Below are 15068 nucleotides of genomic sequence, written 5' to 3'. Positions count from 1 at the left end.
TGTGTGCATCCGATTTTTTTTTTAAATCATTCAACTAATTCAGGTAAAATCAGGACACACAAACACAGCAGTAGGATCTGCTGCATGACTGTAATGTTGAGATGTTAAGACATGTCTAATCTTCTGAATCAACATTCCAATGTTCGTGGACTCAGCACTGAGTATGCAATTCATCAGTAAGGATTTTGATTCAGCTCCTTCAAATACTGATGTCACTTCATTTGCTGGAGTGAAATGCAACACTGTGTGGTCGTGCAGCTGAGAAAACACAAGAGAAGGAAAAAAAAGTTCAGCTGTTGAAATTAAAGGCTGAGATGCACATAAAAAAGTCCATGACATGCTGTCTTCATGGAATATTGCTATACTTAAAAGTAAATTATCACACCTAGGTGGTTTAATGTCTTAATCACATGGGGCAATAAAACCTTTATAGGCCTCATTAATCTAAGGCCTTGAGCTTCTACGTTGAAAGTCCTGTTAAATATCAATCTTTTCACATACTGTACCCCCAAGCAAAGACAGTAAGGCCATTCAAACAGATTTCTTGTGTAAGATGAACCCGCTGAACAAAGCTTCACAACAAGCACTTATCTTCCTTGCTTCTTCCCATTTCACTTTCCATCTGATCCCCATTTCCTTTGGTCATCCCTTATGTTCCAGTACTTGTCCTCGCAAAATAATTACAAAAAGCCCAATGTCACCTGTCAGGTTGGTCACGCCCTTTGCTGAGAGTATGACAGCCATCTTGTCCCCTCACTCCTCTATTTCCATTAGCGTTACTGGCCGTTGTCACTGTGGGTCCACTCCAGGGTCAGGGCTCTAAACTATGGGCTGTAATTGCAGCGTGTCAAGCACTTCAGTGCTGCTGCACCCACCTAATGAATTGTCACCCAGTTTAATATGAAATAACATTAGGATGAGCCGTAATAGATTAACAGGGTTTGTAAGGTTCGTCACAAAAGATAATCCATTTGAAATTGCTGATTACCTGCCTGAAATTATTATAAGGAACATATGAAGTGGATTACTCTGCCTGTGTGATACAATCTGATCAGCTATCACTGGATTACTCTGTGTTAAGAAGAGACGAATGCTAATCTTCATCCTCCATTAAAATGTACTATCATTAGCTTAGCCACATATAGTGGCTACAGAAGACATTGGATCTAAGTTTGATAAATATTCTTAATAATATTCAGGGAAAACTCTGTCTTGTCTTTTAGCATGTGGAAAGTATTCCTATACATTTTTTTTCCCCACTCACATTCTGTGAATATATATATATAGACAGGGGACAATGAAACTTTGTATCCTGATGATGTTGGGTATAATAATCCTAATCAATCTAATACACCACGGCTCTAATTCATGTAAGTATCCCTTCAACACTGATTCACTCACTAATGTGACAGCCCAAGGCCAAAAGGATGACCTGCCTTTATTTAAAGCCGTTACATTAATAAGACCTTGCTTCAATTAAAGGATAACACCAATTAACATCTGAGCCAACAGTTTGTCCAGATTATATAAACCACTTTAGTCAGGACCACCTTAATTTGGTTTCAATGATTGCAATAGTTATATTTGGTGGTATAGCTCTGTTCTGAGACCACCCTGCCTTCCATGAGCATGAGTGGATCCACATGCAGGCAGCGGGAGCGGCAGCTAAGAGACCCTGGTGGAGAACAGGCATCAATGACAACACATACTGCTAAATTTATTAGAAAGGTGAAGGGCAAAGTGCCTGCACCCGAACCATAACTTTTTTTGTAAATCACCAACATCCATGGTGAGAAATTCAGATTGATGGAACAACTCCAGGATAAATAAAGTAAAGTTAACTTCACTATTTTGTTAAGATAAAAATGAAACCATGCACATTTTAGAGATGATGTAGCATTTTAGCTAAATATATATTCGGCATTACTGTACATGTGGCTCGAGAGGTAAACGGGTTGTCCACTAACCAGAAGTTGGGCGTTTCGATCCCAGTCTCTCCCATTCTACATTGAATGTGACCTTGAATCCCAACCTGGGCCTGACAACTATAGGCGGTGTGTGAGTGATATATAATAAAGACTGCACATAGATGCACTGTATGAACCTGTACATCAGCAAGTCTATGGCAGGCTTCAAAAACTTATTGTTTTTGTCAAGTTCATAACAAGTACACGTCAACTTACAAATCTGATAATAACCCTGTTATCAACACTAAACAAAACGAAAATAAAGAAATTCACACATGCAAGTATGCAGCAGACCAAAAGCTGATTGCACACACAGCAAATATAAAACAAGAGAAATGTCATGTCAACACACAGCTTCAGTGTCCAGGCAGAACTTAACATCAACAGCATCCTCACAGCAGGAAGTCAACACTCAGGGACATTCAGTCATGAAGAGACACACAGATGAAGAATATATCTGACTCACGTGTTAACGATGAAGTTATTTTCCTCTCTTCTCCTGGACATGAAGAGCCCACTTCACTTAATGTGCCTCCACGTGTTGCTGGTGTTGTTGTGTCCTCACTCCCTCAGTGCTCCACACCTGCTCTGCTAGCTGCTAGCATTAGCAGCAATAGCCTGTTAGCAACAACCGACCATATAACTCTCTGAGCTTGATTATTTTTCTACATATTATTTGTTGTGAGGCTAAAACGTCACAAGCTTCTCTACTCTCCTCAGAGTTTGTTTCCCATCGGCCTGACTCATCATGGAGACACTTCCTGACTCACCCACTGACCAACTGGTTCACCTGTGTGCACCTGGAGAGAGGGCAGCTGCAAAACCAAGTCTGACCACAAACACTGAGCAACATTGATTTGTCATTACAGCCCAGAGGGACGCTGTTTCACTCTTCTGGGCTTTTGCATTTAATCTTTTTTGTGTTTTATCTGATCTGGAACCATCATCATCACCATCACCTTCACCATCATCATCAATCATCATACTCATCATACTCATCACCATCACCATCACCATCATCATCACCATCACCATCACCATCACCATCATCTTCATCATACTCATCATACTCATCATACTCATCACCATCACCATCACCATAATCATCATCATCTTCACCATCATCATCATCATCATCATCATCATCATCATCATCATCATCATCATCATCATCATCATCATCATCATCCTCTTCTCCATCATCCTCTTCTCCATCATCATCATCTTCATCATCACCATCATCATCATCATCATCATCATCATCATCATCATCATCATCATCATCATCATCATCATCATCATCATCATCATCATCATCATCATCATCATCATCATATTCATCAAACTCATCATACTCATCATAGTCATCACAATCACCATCACCATAATCATCACCATCTTCACCATCTTCACCATCATCATCATCATCATCATCATCATCATCATCATCATCATCATCATCATCATCATCATCATCATCATCATCATCATCATCATCATCATCATCATCATCATCATCATCATCATCTTCTTCATCTTCATCATCATCATCATCATCATCATCATCATCATCATCATCATCACCACCATCATCATCTTCTTCATCTTCTTCATCATCACCATCATCACCATCATCATCATCAATTTCTTCATCATCACCATCATCATCTTCATCATCATCATCATCATCATCATCATCATCATCATCATCATCATCATCATCATCATCATCATCATCATCATCATCATCATCATCATCATCATCATCATCATCATCTTCACCATCATCATCATCATCATCATCATCCTCTTCACCATCATCATCTTCACCATCATCATCATCATCTTCATCATCATCATCATCATCTTCACCACCATCATCATCTTCTTCATCATCATCATCATCATCATCATCATCATCATCATCATCATCATCATCATCATCATCATCATCATCATCATCATCATCATCATCATCATCATCATCATCATCATCATCATCATCATCATCACCACCATCATCATCTTCTTCATCATCACCATCATCACCATCATCATCATCAATTTCTTCATCATCACCATCATCATCTTCATCTTCATCACCATCATCATCTTCATCTTCATCATCATCATCATCTTCACCATCATCATCATCATCATCATCATCATCATCATCATCATCATCATCCTCTTCACCATCGTCATCTTCACCATCATCATCATCTTCATCATCACCATCGTCATCATCATCATCATCATCATCATCATCATCATCATCATCATCATCATCATCATCATCATCATCACCATCTTCATCCACATCATCATCATCATCATCATCATCATCATCATCATCATCATCATCATCATCATCATCATCATCATCATCATCTTCTTCGTCATCATCATCATCATCATCATCATCATCATCATCATCATCATCATCATCATCATCATCATCATCATCATCTTCACCACCATCATCATCTTCTTCATCATCACCATCATCATCATCAATTTCTTCATCACCATCATCATCTTCATCTTCATCATCATCACCATCATCATCTTCATCTTCATCATCATCATCATCATCATCATCATCATCATCATCATCATCATCATCATCATCACTTTACCAGGAACCATCTTGCTCTCCACTCTCCATTCCAGCTTTCTTTACAAATTCTTTTAAATCAATATCACTTTCTACTGAGTACAAAGTTTTTTCTCCTGAGCCCATAGTTGTCAAAACTAATAGAACTGATGACAAAATCTAACAAAATAAAAGACATCATGCCTGAAAGTTTGTTTGACACACAGTTGAGGTGGGTCATTCAAAAAGTGAAAAATGAGTGGTAATAACTGCTCTGCTTCCTCGTCTTCACAGAGCTTCCATCATAAATAATTCTGAGTACGGAGGCCTGTGTTTCACCCCCTCCCCAGTGAATCAGCTGATGCATTTTTCATTGACCAGCGGCTCCATTAGACATGCTGATAGATGTGTCTGACACTTGAGGCATACATTTTCATTCATCCACGGGAGGATGATTATTAACAGAGATAAGCAGAGTGAAATGACACACAATTATGCTATCGACCCCCCCCTCCCACACACACACACACATACACAACCAAGTTTTGACGGCAACCATATAGCATTCTGCACCTCGAAAGCCAGGCAGACAAGCCAACTCTGTCAGGAGCGCTGACCTAAAATCAGAGATACATTTCCGATATGAATAATAACAGGCTTAGTCATATGTCTGGCAACGTAACCCATCATTATTCGAGCCCTCGACCAGTAAATATAGGAAAGTGAGCAGCACTTATCATTGTGACAACACCTCAGCTTGTGTACTCCTAATTTATCAAACAGCGGGATCTAAAAGACGGTTATCTATTGACTGCCTTAGAACAAAACAATTTTCTTTTGTGTGAGGCAGGGAAAACAAGTAGTAGAAGGGAAATCACAGACGTTATTGAGTTTTCAGTTATCCCTATCATTCTCTGTGATTATCCTTTGTTCAGTAAACACAGAAAGAATGTGTAAGTTCAGAGTTGTTGTTCTGTGTCGTTCCCAAAGGAACTCATTCAGGTCTGGGCCCAATCAGTCAGTCCAAAGCCTTGTTGTTTTATTTACTTTACCTGTTTCTCCACTGATACAACACTACTAGTAAAAACTGAATCTGTGCGTGCAGCAGCTGAACATCTTTGCAGATACATTTTCTAAATGACTCCGCTGTGAATGCATCAGTAAATAAGTACCTGAGTGATGGTCCAGGTTCAATATGTGGAATGGACGGAGAGTTTATCATCATCCACACCGAGCAACAATCATCACATCTTACACTCAACTCTCCGTCCCCCGATGTTAACAAAACTGCGTGAATGAACTCCATCTCTTATTGATCTGTTGTTTTGCCACATAATTATCTGAGATGTGTTGTCCAAGCGTGTGGGTCTGTACTTACAGATGACAACATTGTTGTGTAATTATGCCATGTGTAAAAACACTGCCTTGTCAATTTTCCAATCAATTGTTGTTGTTTTTAAAAAAATCTAAACATTAATTTCTGTTTCCAGTCTTAACATGTTTCCATTTACGAACTACATGTTGGGCTTCATCTCTGCTGCGCTCAACGCGTTATATTCCACTCCACTTTCTGTGTATGTGCTGGGATCGACAGCCAATCAGACGTCCCCACTGACTCCCAATCTCCCAGCCTTCCTGCCCCGGGCTCTGAAAACGGAGGAAAGCCATCCCGGGGTCACGACGCTCCGTGTTCTCATTGACGGAAACCCCACTGCTGTTCTTTTCTCATTACCCACTGGGCAAACCCCCCGCCCCCCTCCCCACAGCGGCATGCCTCAGCCTCGGGTCAGAGGTCAGGTATCATAGAAGTTATTTTTATTTCCTTTTTTTTTCTCCCTCTCTCTCCTGCAAATCCTTGTGTCACTGCCGCTGTAACCGTGGATAATGTTTGCTTGTGCTGTGGTAAATTCTTCAGTGACAACAAGACTTCATACATTTCTGATTTGTATGCTCATCTTCAAGCAGCTGGAGCCTGGTGTCATGTCCTGTGACTGCTTGAAAAGAAAGTCTTATTTATTCAGAAAGAAAAAACTTGTGCAGAAGGAGGGATTAATACCAACCATGCAGAGAGGGAGAATGAATAGGCTTTTGTCAGAACCCAAGTTCACCCAAACATCTGCAAGGAAGAAAAGAAGTGCTGCCATTTCACAAATTAATAACATGCACTACAGTACAAACATGGAAAGCTACAGTATATTCTCTAATCATTTTCAAATGGACATTCAGGGTGACACATATTTCTGCCCTGAAGTCACAGGCACAGATGATAAGTGGAAAAACGACACTGCAAAAATAATTTAAGAGTCACACTTTACTTGGAAACAGATAAAACAGACAGAGCGCACGCTCACAAGCCTCACACAATCAAACTGAGCACCACTTCAAGAACAGTTTGCATTCATTGTCAGTCTTGCATCACAATCTATGCATTCAGCACGCCCGCCCTGAGGCTACGAACAACTGAGGGGCCTTCAAGGTCTGGTTTCTTCAGGAGATTTAAATAAGTGCACTTTCTGCACTGGCACTGAGCATAACAGCTGGTTTTGAACATTCCCAGCCTCCAGCTTCCAGAAATGCTGGTTTCAAACATGAGCTGTCGTCATGTCACCTCTCATCTGTGCTGCTTTTAAACTGTCAACCACGGCAAAATGAAAACTTCTCATGCATAGAGAAACAGTGCACTGGTCACTGCATGCACATAAACACCTAGCTAATGGCTTGATTAATACTACTTCATTTACACATACCAGATCATGTGTAGAAGATATAAAACCCCATGAGGCTGCTTATATCAGTGCTACAACCCAAGACAAGAATTCACACAAAAAAAAGTGGTGTCATTTGGCTACAGAAATCCTAAAATCTGCATCTTCTCCAACTTGGTCCTGTTAGAGGAAACAGAATTACACATGTCAATAGTTGTGTTGCAAAAGAGCTATCTATTGTTATTGTTTTGACAAGAAAATGCAATTAGACTGGTAGAAATTAATTTCTAATATTTTCTTCATGTGGGGAGAAATCCGTTTACGCTCCTGTTCTTTCTTTGTTCTCTGTTTTTGAGGCTCTGTTCTGACAGGGCTATGATGTGTTTGATTTGACTTAAAAGTGTGTATGTGGGGGGGAGGGGGGCATATCAGAAGGTCAGCCTGCCACCTGCGTTAAAATTAAGAATTCGGAGCATCTTGTTAAGATATTCCTTAGTTTACGATGACATATATCTTCTGGCACATCCCCATCACATTATCGTGAGTACTGGGATGATTGTCTCGGAAAACAGTTCCCAAAAAGAACCACCGACTTGGAGGAAGTTGCCTGTTTTGTGGAGGAGGAAAAGTGATCGACTTCATATAGTTGGTTGTATCTGCATGATATTCAAAGGTGGATTACAAGAAACAATGAGAATCATCGAGACCTTGGATCCAGAAGAATGTAACCCTGGCGAACATAGGTTCTCCTTGCTGGTTATTTCCCTTTTTTTTTTTTTTCACTGAACATTATATTATGTCTTCCTCATTAAGTTACGAGTTTATTCTTGTAATATTATGATTTTCTCCTTAATCATGACATAATTCGCAATATGTCAGAAATTGTATTTCTTCAATATGCACCTTATTCTCCATCATAGGCTGAACATCTTGAACTTAAGATTGATTGTTTTTTGCTTGGATACTGTACATTCTTCATATTCTGTGAATACAATAGCATTGTCATTAACAGATGTTCTACCTTATCAACAATACCACCTCCATCTGACTGTTCATTAAATGCACTTGTTTACTTTTCTCATATTAATTTCCGTTGTCACATTGGATAGCAAAATGAGAAATTCTTTATATTTGGACAAAGAGAACTGTAAGATTTAATTAAAAAAATGTAAACATTCATGTTTATGAGGCTAAGATTGGTTTATACTGTGTAGTCGTAAAGCTAAAGTAAGCGTCTATAGTTTTGTTGTATATTACACAATAAAGAATATTTATAGGCATCTATTTGTCTCTAACTCCAATATTGTGCACCGAACACACCTAACACAGGATGTGTGAGGTGGACCAGCCTTGGGCGACGGCCCCCCCTTGCAGCATCTGTTGGTGCAGATGTAAGGTGACAGTAATCAATACTGATTATTAAAGTGGGAACACCATCTCTAGTGTGTGATTAATCTTCATTCCCCCATGTTTACAGAGCCTCTTCTGGCCCATTCGCCTCAGAGGGGGAGCGTTTCCCATTATCTCTCCCTAGAGACGGGAAAAACAAAACAGCGTCATCATTAAAAATACTCAGTGTCACTGTGGAGGGAGGCAGGAGCAGGTCGTCAGTGGGATGGAGCCCACGTGTGATATCAAAGCACAATGTCTGCAAAATATCAGGAAACGGGAAGATGAAGAACATGTGTAGAAGATCCAAAACATACAACTGGGAAAAACCTCCCTCAACAGTATGTACACAGGATGAGTCACATGAGAGTGCACCACAATGACTGCTCTGCTGTTTAAAGCAAACTGGTTTGTATGATGTATCATCTGACCACGTCTGCAGGCCGTGTTTAAATCTGTTCTGAATGGAGAGACTGGCTTTGTGCCCTGCCTGCTAGAAGAGTCACACACACTTTTCTGCAAGTGAAGATGACACCTTACCTTTCGGGCAGTTGGGTGTAGAATAACAATAGGTTTAAATCTCCAAACAGGTGGTCAATCGCTTTGTAAAGCTGGGGTTAATGTTGGATGGAAAGTCAAAACCCTCCTGACAATGGAAAGGTGTATCAGCAGCTGTTTGATGGTCCGACAAGCAATTTGGAACCAACTTGTCAGGTTCAAGGAGGATTACAGGAAATCTCAGGTGATCTAGTTCTGTTACTGAGCAGCTGAAGCTGAAGCGCTTGGTGGTGGTACAGGTTGTGCCACCACCAAGTTCTGCACTTGGATCATTAACAGCACCGGCATATCATCCCCTTTGTGCAGGTGTGGCTGAAGGTCCAGTCTGATCCAAAGACCCAGGGTGGGCTACTTGCAACAGCGAGGGATTGGCAGCTGCTGCTTGAACTCGGGAAGCAGCTGAACATCATCACAGTTACCACACAGGTAAATGAAGGAAGTGGTGTTGCTCGTGCAGATTGTACCTTAGAAAGACTGGATGAGGAAAACTAAGGAAAGACAACAAGGTAAATATCCTGACAGGATAAACTGAGGGCCGGTCGCTGTGAGCTGGTGGAAGTGGGATGTAGGAGCTTCACAGGCCAGTCTCTGGGTCTGGCCTGTGACAGGTCCTGGCTCCTGTGTGTCTATGGGCTGCAAAGGAAGCCACAGAGAGGTCTTCCCTCTGGCCCTGGTTGAAGAGGGGGGGTGAGTGGTGGAGTGAGATACTTGGACACAGGTTGTACATCGAGGTGTATCATGAACCTGTAAATTCAGTTCTCTAACGTTTCCTATTTGCCAATGTGATCCTGCCGAGAAACAGCATCTTTAAATAGACATAATTCCGCAATAAAACTTGTTTAATCCACAAAGAGAGGAGATGTTTTGGTGGGGCATGTTTGCATTATTTACCCAAATCATTATTCCTCATGCTTTATGTCACCTGACGCATCTGTGTTGCTGTTGCCGAGCAGCAGTGTTCTCACGACTTAACCACAAAAGCCAAGCACGACTTCCCACACAACTTCGTAAACATGAGCTCAAAAGTTAAATTACATTTCTTTATTATTTCAAGATACTTTTTTATTTCATGGCATAATTGACAAAACAATTTAGTTTTATATCAAGTAATTTATTTCAAGGAGGGTCATAATCACTGTTTGTTGTTTCTCAGAAAGATACAAAGCTAATCTTGTTTTTTTTGTGCTTGTCGTGAATAATTTTTTTATTTCAGTATAACTGACATTAACCAAATAATTGCACTTTGAACAGAGAGAGAAACAAGACAAAAGCACAATAAGAAATAAAGACAATAAGACGGCAACAACAAAAAGTAAATCAGTTAATTAAAAAGAAACACCTACATATGTTGGTATGAATGTTTATGAGTCAACCAAATAAGACAGTACTGTCCAGAATCGTATTTATACAGGCTCAAGGCCTTTGAAAGAATGAGTGATGTTCTCAGCTCCATCCAAGAAGTTGAGGAAGAAGAGAAAAATTGTATTTATATGTTACTCTTGAATTGTGGAGAAACCCAGTTATCCAGTGTAAGAAAAAAAGTCTACATTACCCAAGATTTTTCTGCTTGTAGGAAATAATACCAATGCTGCATTTCATGTAAAACAACAGAACCACAGACGTAACATCCAGCCAATAACCTTCCTCTTAAGTAACCAGCCTGTGTCTCTGTACAGTAGGTTCCTCTCTGAAGTGAAATCCTGTAACCTTGCCGTGTAGCAGCTACTGTGAAACAAACAATTCATCATCCGTGCTCCACTGCATCCACAATCAAATTCAGATTAATGTTTAAAACCAACACAAAACAAAAATCAAATTAAAGTCACTTAGAGTATGGATTGTTTGGTTTGGGGGCATTTATGCTACCAGGTCAATTAAAGCAAGAATCAATAATACAATAATGAAACAATAATGGAAGTTTGGCATCGCGTGGAGGAGAAAGTAAAACAACCACAGGCTGATGATGCTAATCAGGGATATACAGCAAACACTCCGAGCAGGTATGAATCATGTATTTACAGTGAGGAGGTGGGGGTTGGGTGGGGGGGGGGCTGTGTGCAGATGTGCGTTTGATATGCATCACTGGCGCAACATTAACATTTCTGGACGGGGTTGAAGGCTCCCGGTGCCTCTTGTCTCCATCGCCTGTGACTGCAACAGATGGTCACCCCCTCTCTCGCAGGCTCCACCCCCCCCCCCCCTCAGTGCTCCCCCACAGGTGTCACACTCCTACTCTCCCCCCCACCCTCCTTCCTCCATCGTTAAATAATCTCCAGGAGCAGCCTAGCCCCCCCCCCCCCCCCCCCCCACCACCACCCTTCCCTCCCTTGTGGTTGTCAAAAAAGGAATGGCATCCTTCCTCGGTTTAATCCGCTCTTACTCCTCCTCTCCTCCGTCTTGCTGTTGAGGGGCCTCCCCAGCCGACCCCCCCCCACCCCCACCCACCCACCCTCCCGTCACTCAGCACCTGCGAGGATCCCACCGAGAGCAGATAAGGCCTCAGCGTATAGCTCCCTCTCTCTCTCCCTGTAAGTGGGGGGGTGGGTGATGAGGAGGCGTGGGGAGGGGTCAGGTAGAACAAAGAAGGGGAGAGGGCGCACGGAGACATTTGGAATTCTTGACAGCTGTTTCATTGGAAAGGCAATCTCCTCTCCTGGGTGCCATATCTGAGAAAGACAGGGGGGAAGGAAAAAAAGGGAAAGAGAGTGGCTGCATTCTCAGGAAGGAGGAAAAAAGAAAATAGACGAAGATCTTTAAAAAAGTTCAGAGGATTAATTTGACACAAGGCAGAGAGGGTGGCAGGAGCCAAAGAGGAGGGGAAGAAAAGGAGGAGAAAAAAGTGCTTTCTTTTGTCAGAGTAATTGCTCTCAGCCAGTCTAGTGTGCAAACTGGGGGAGAGATTATGGGATTTATTCCCATGTAGATTTTCAATGGAGACGCTTTGCTGGAGCCTTTCAGTTTCCTTCAGCAGAACGTGTGGCCCTGGATGTTCTGTATAAATACATAAATACATAAATACTGTGGAGCACCATCTCTTTTATTCCCAGGGACGGTGAGGTGGCGAGAACACTCGGGTCAGACGTGCGTGTGTCAAGGCAAACAAACCACATCAATGAAATGTCAACATGTCAGCACAGTATTTATACTTATATATGTAAATAAATAAATATAAACATATATATGTATATATGTATACATATAATAAACAAGCCTTTGCCTCACAGAATCCTAATCATCTGTACAGTTAAAGGTGGATGAAGCAGGCGCCTGCGAGAGCGATGGAAACACTAATTACAGATGTTATCACAGCAGCACAGGAATTCATTCATATTTGATGTGAAAACACAGAAACAAGTTGAATTTGGCTGTAAAGCTGAGTGCGGCAGCAGAGCGGCTGCACATATTTGCATTTGCTGCGCTACTTTGTTTACCAGCAAAACTTCAAACAATGCATTACCATTTCAAAGCCGGTCAATTGTGTGTAATTCCTTGTCCACACATCGAAAACAAGATGAATCTGTGTTTGTCGATTGGATTGTTTATATATATTTACATGTTAGCCAGCGATCTGAGAGTGCAGCTATAAACTATCAGGTTATCGTTGCAGTGAACTTGTGGTGACTGTCACACGACTTGTTTAATGTGATGGAAGTAAATAGTGTTGTGGCAGAGAAGTATGAGGAGCGGCCTCATGTGGGACAGATGCAGACCATTCTGTTTTTTTTTTTGAAGAATCAAAGGCTCCCGGAGCTAGAAAAGAAACTTGTGTGATTCCTGACGGTTTCCTTCAGCATGTGTCACCAATCAAACAGCCCTCAGAACACCTTCTGTTTTCAATCTGGCTCTCTGATGGGCTGCTTGAAAAGTAGAGGGTCCTGGGTGTGTGTGTGTGTTTGTGTGTGTGTTAGTGTGTGTGTGTGTGTGTCTGTGTGTGTGTGTGTGTGTGTGTGTGTGTGTGTGTGTCAGCGCAGAATGTTACAGGTCCCATTACCTTCAATAGTTTATTATAGCTTCTGTTTGCGCAATATTATCTCTAACAGCAGCGTATCTGTACACCCCCCGCCCCCAAGTTACAGGCAATAAGAACGAGAAGATGGCCGAAACCCTAAACCAATCTGAATTTACCGTCAGTCGCCAGTTACTATGTATGAGCTCCTCAGAAACGCGATCAAAGAGGGTTACAGACGAGTCGCAGACACATCACAGAATCCGATCTGATTTTCAAATCTAGTTGGAGTTGGCACAACACAAGTCAATCAGAGAATCGGACAGGGTGAAGGTGGTGAAGGTTCACGTAGCGGTGAGGAGCCGTCGAGTGTAAAGGACAAAGTATTACAAAGTGTAGCTCACATGAACTTGACATGGAGCTCGGCTAAGGTTCGGACACAACAAACAGAATGTCTGTCAGTCTCCGTTAGGTTTCTAGTGGACACGGACGGATTCAAACAAAAAGAAGGTCTGGCCCGAGCAGCTTTCTATTCTTCTAGGGTCTATAAGAGTTTCACCTCCCCCACCCTGGTGTGTAGCAGGATGACAAAGAAGAGGATCAGTCCGACTCACTTTCTCTTCTTTTGTGTATGTTCAGGATTAATCATAGTTTGGGGACATGTCAGGATTCTCCTGGTGAAAGACGGTGTCCTGACCCTCCGTCACCAGGAAGTCGTGTAGCGTGATCTGCAGTGATCACTGACTTTGAAAGTCGTGGGGAGACAGAGTTTAATGAAACATTTTTATTAATTTAATGAAGTTACATCATAACTGAAGCAGAACCAAAAGACTGCTTCATGTGCCGTGACGCAGGCTTCATGGCGACCTCAAATCCCACTGGCGTGTAAATAAAATGTTCATGTAAAACTTCAAGCCCGAGCTTTCACGAGGCGGTGACTCCTGGCACATGTGTAGACTTGTTATCTTGAGTGTTCCTCCTGGTTTGTGGGGAAGTCTTCTCCACCCGACGCCTTCGGGGCTGTGGTTCGTCCCAGGCACTGTGTGACACTCCATGGGTGGCATGATGGGAAATGGCCTCGGGTTAAATTGGCGCAGGAAGAGGAAGTCTATCTGGGGACTATACTGCAGCCCGGTTGGGGCCAATTCTGGCCCTGAGAGAGGTAATTTCACGGTGTGCATTTGGATCAGTAGCTGCTGGGCTGAATGACCTTCAGGTTGGTGATTAACATGTGCCACAAATAGACACACACATCATGGACTTTACACAAGTAGGTCACCGGGTGGCTCACTATCACTGGAGATAAAAGAAAGCTGTGTTGTTATGATGTTTGTTTAGTTATCAACACTAAATATTCACTTGATCAATTGTTTAGTCTATAAAATATTTTAAAATGTGAAGATTTATGATGTTGTTAGAGCTCATGTTGATGAGATTATCAAGGACTTCAGAAACAGGGAACTGTTTGTTTTCAATAAGTGTTTAAACCAAACACTGATTTCACACCTGATGTGTTTACATACAAAGTAGAATAGAAGTAAATTTTGTGTCATTTGCGGCACAACAGACACAAAGTTTGCATCATTCACTTCACTTGCTCGAGTTGAAATACTTTGCCAATCAAAAGCCGATCAGCATTTAGGATGAAACTCACAGATCCTGACACCATCAGCAGTTCATCAACTGGCCACTGGTCAGCCTCAGGTAGTGCTGGAAACAACAGTCACCCAGATGCAGCTCCTGGAGCAGACAGAGAAATCCCTCGAGCTGTGTGCGCCTCCTGCTGAGGAGGACCCACACACGACAGCCCTGACTTCTCTGCTGTTTCCACAACAGGAACAACAAAGCACCTGCAATCACTTCAGCCAGTTGTCCTCCTCTCCTCTTTCCAGGAATAGAACGGGTGA

Source organism: Limanda limanda, chromosome 20 (genome assembly GCF_963576545.1).
Source record: "Limanda limanda chromosome 20, fLimLim1.1, whole genome shotgun sequence".
NCBI lineage: Eukaryota > Metazoa > Chordata > Actinopteri > Pleuronectiformes > Pleuronectidae > Limanda > Limanda limanda.
The sequence above is the reverse complement of the archived record's forward strand: the minus strand, read 5'-3'. Positions refer to the sequence as shown.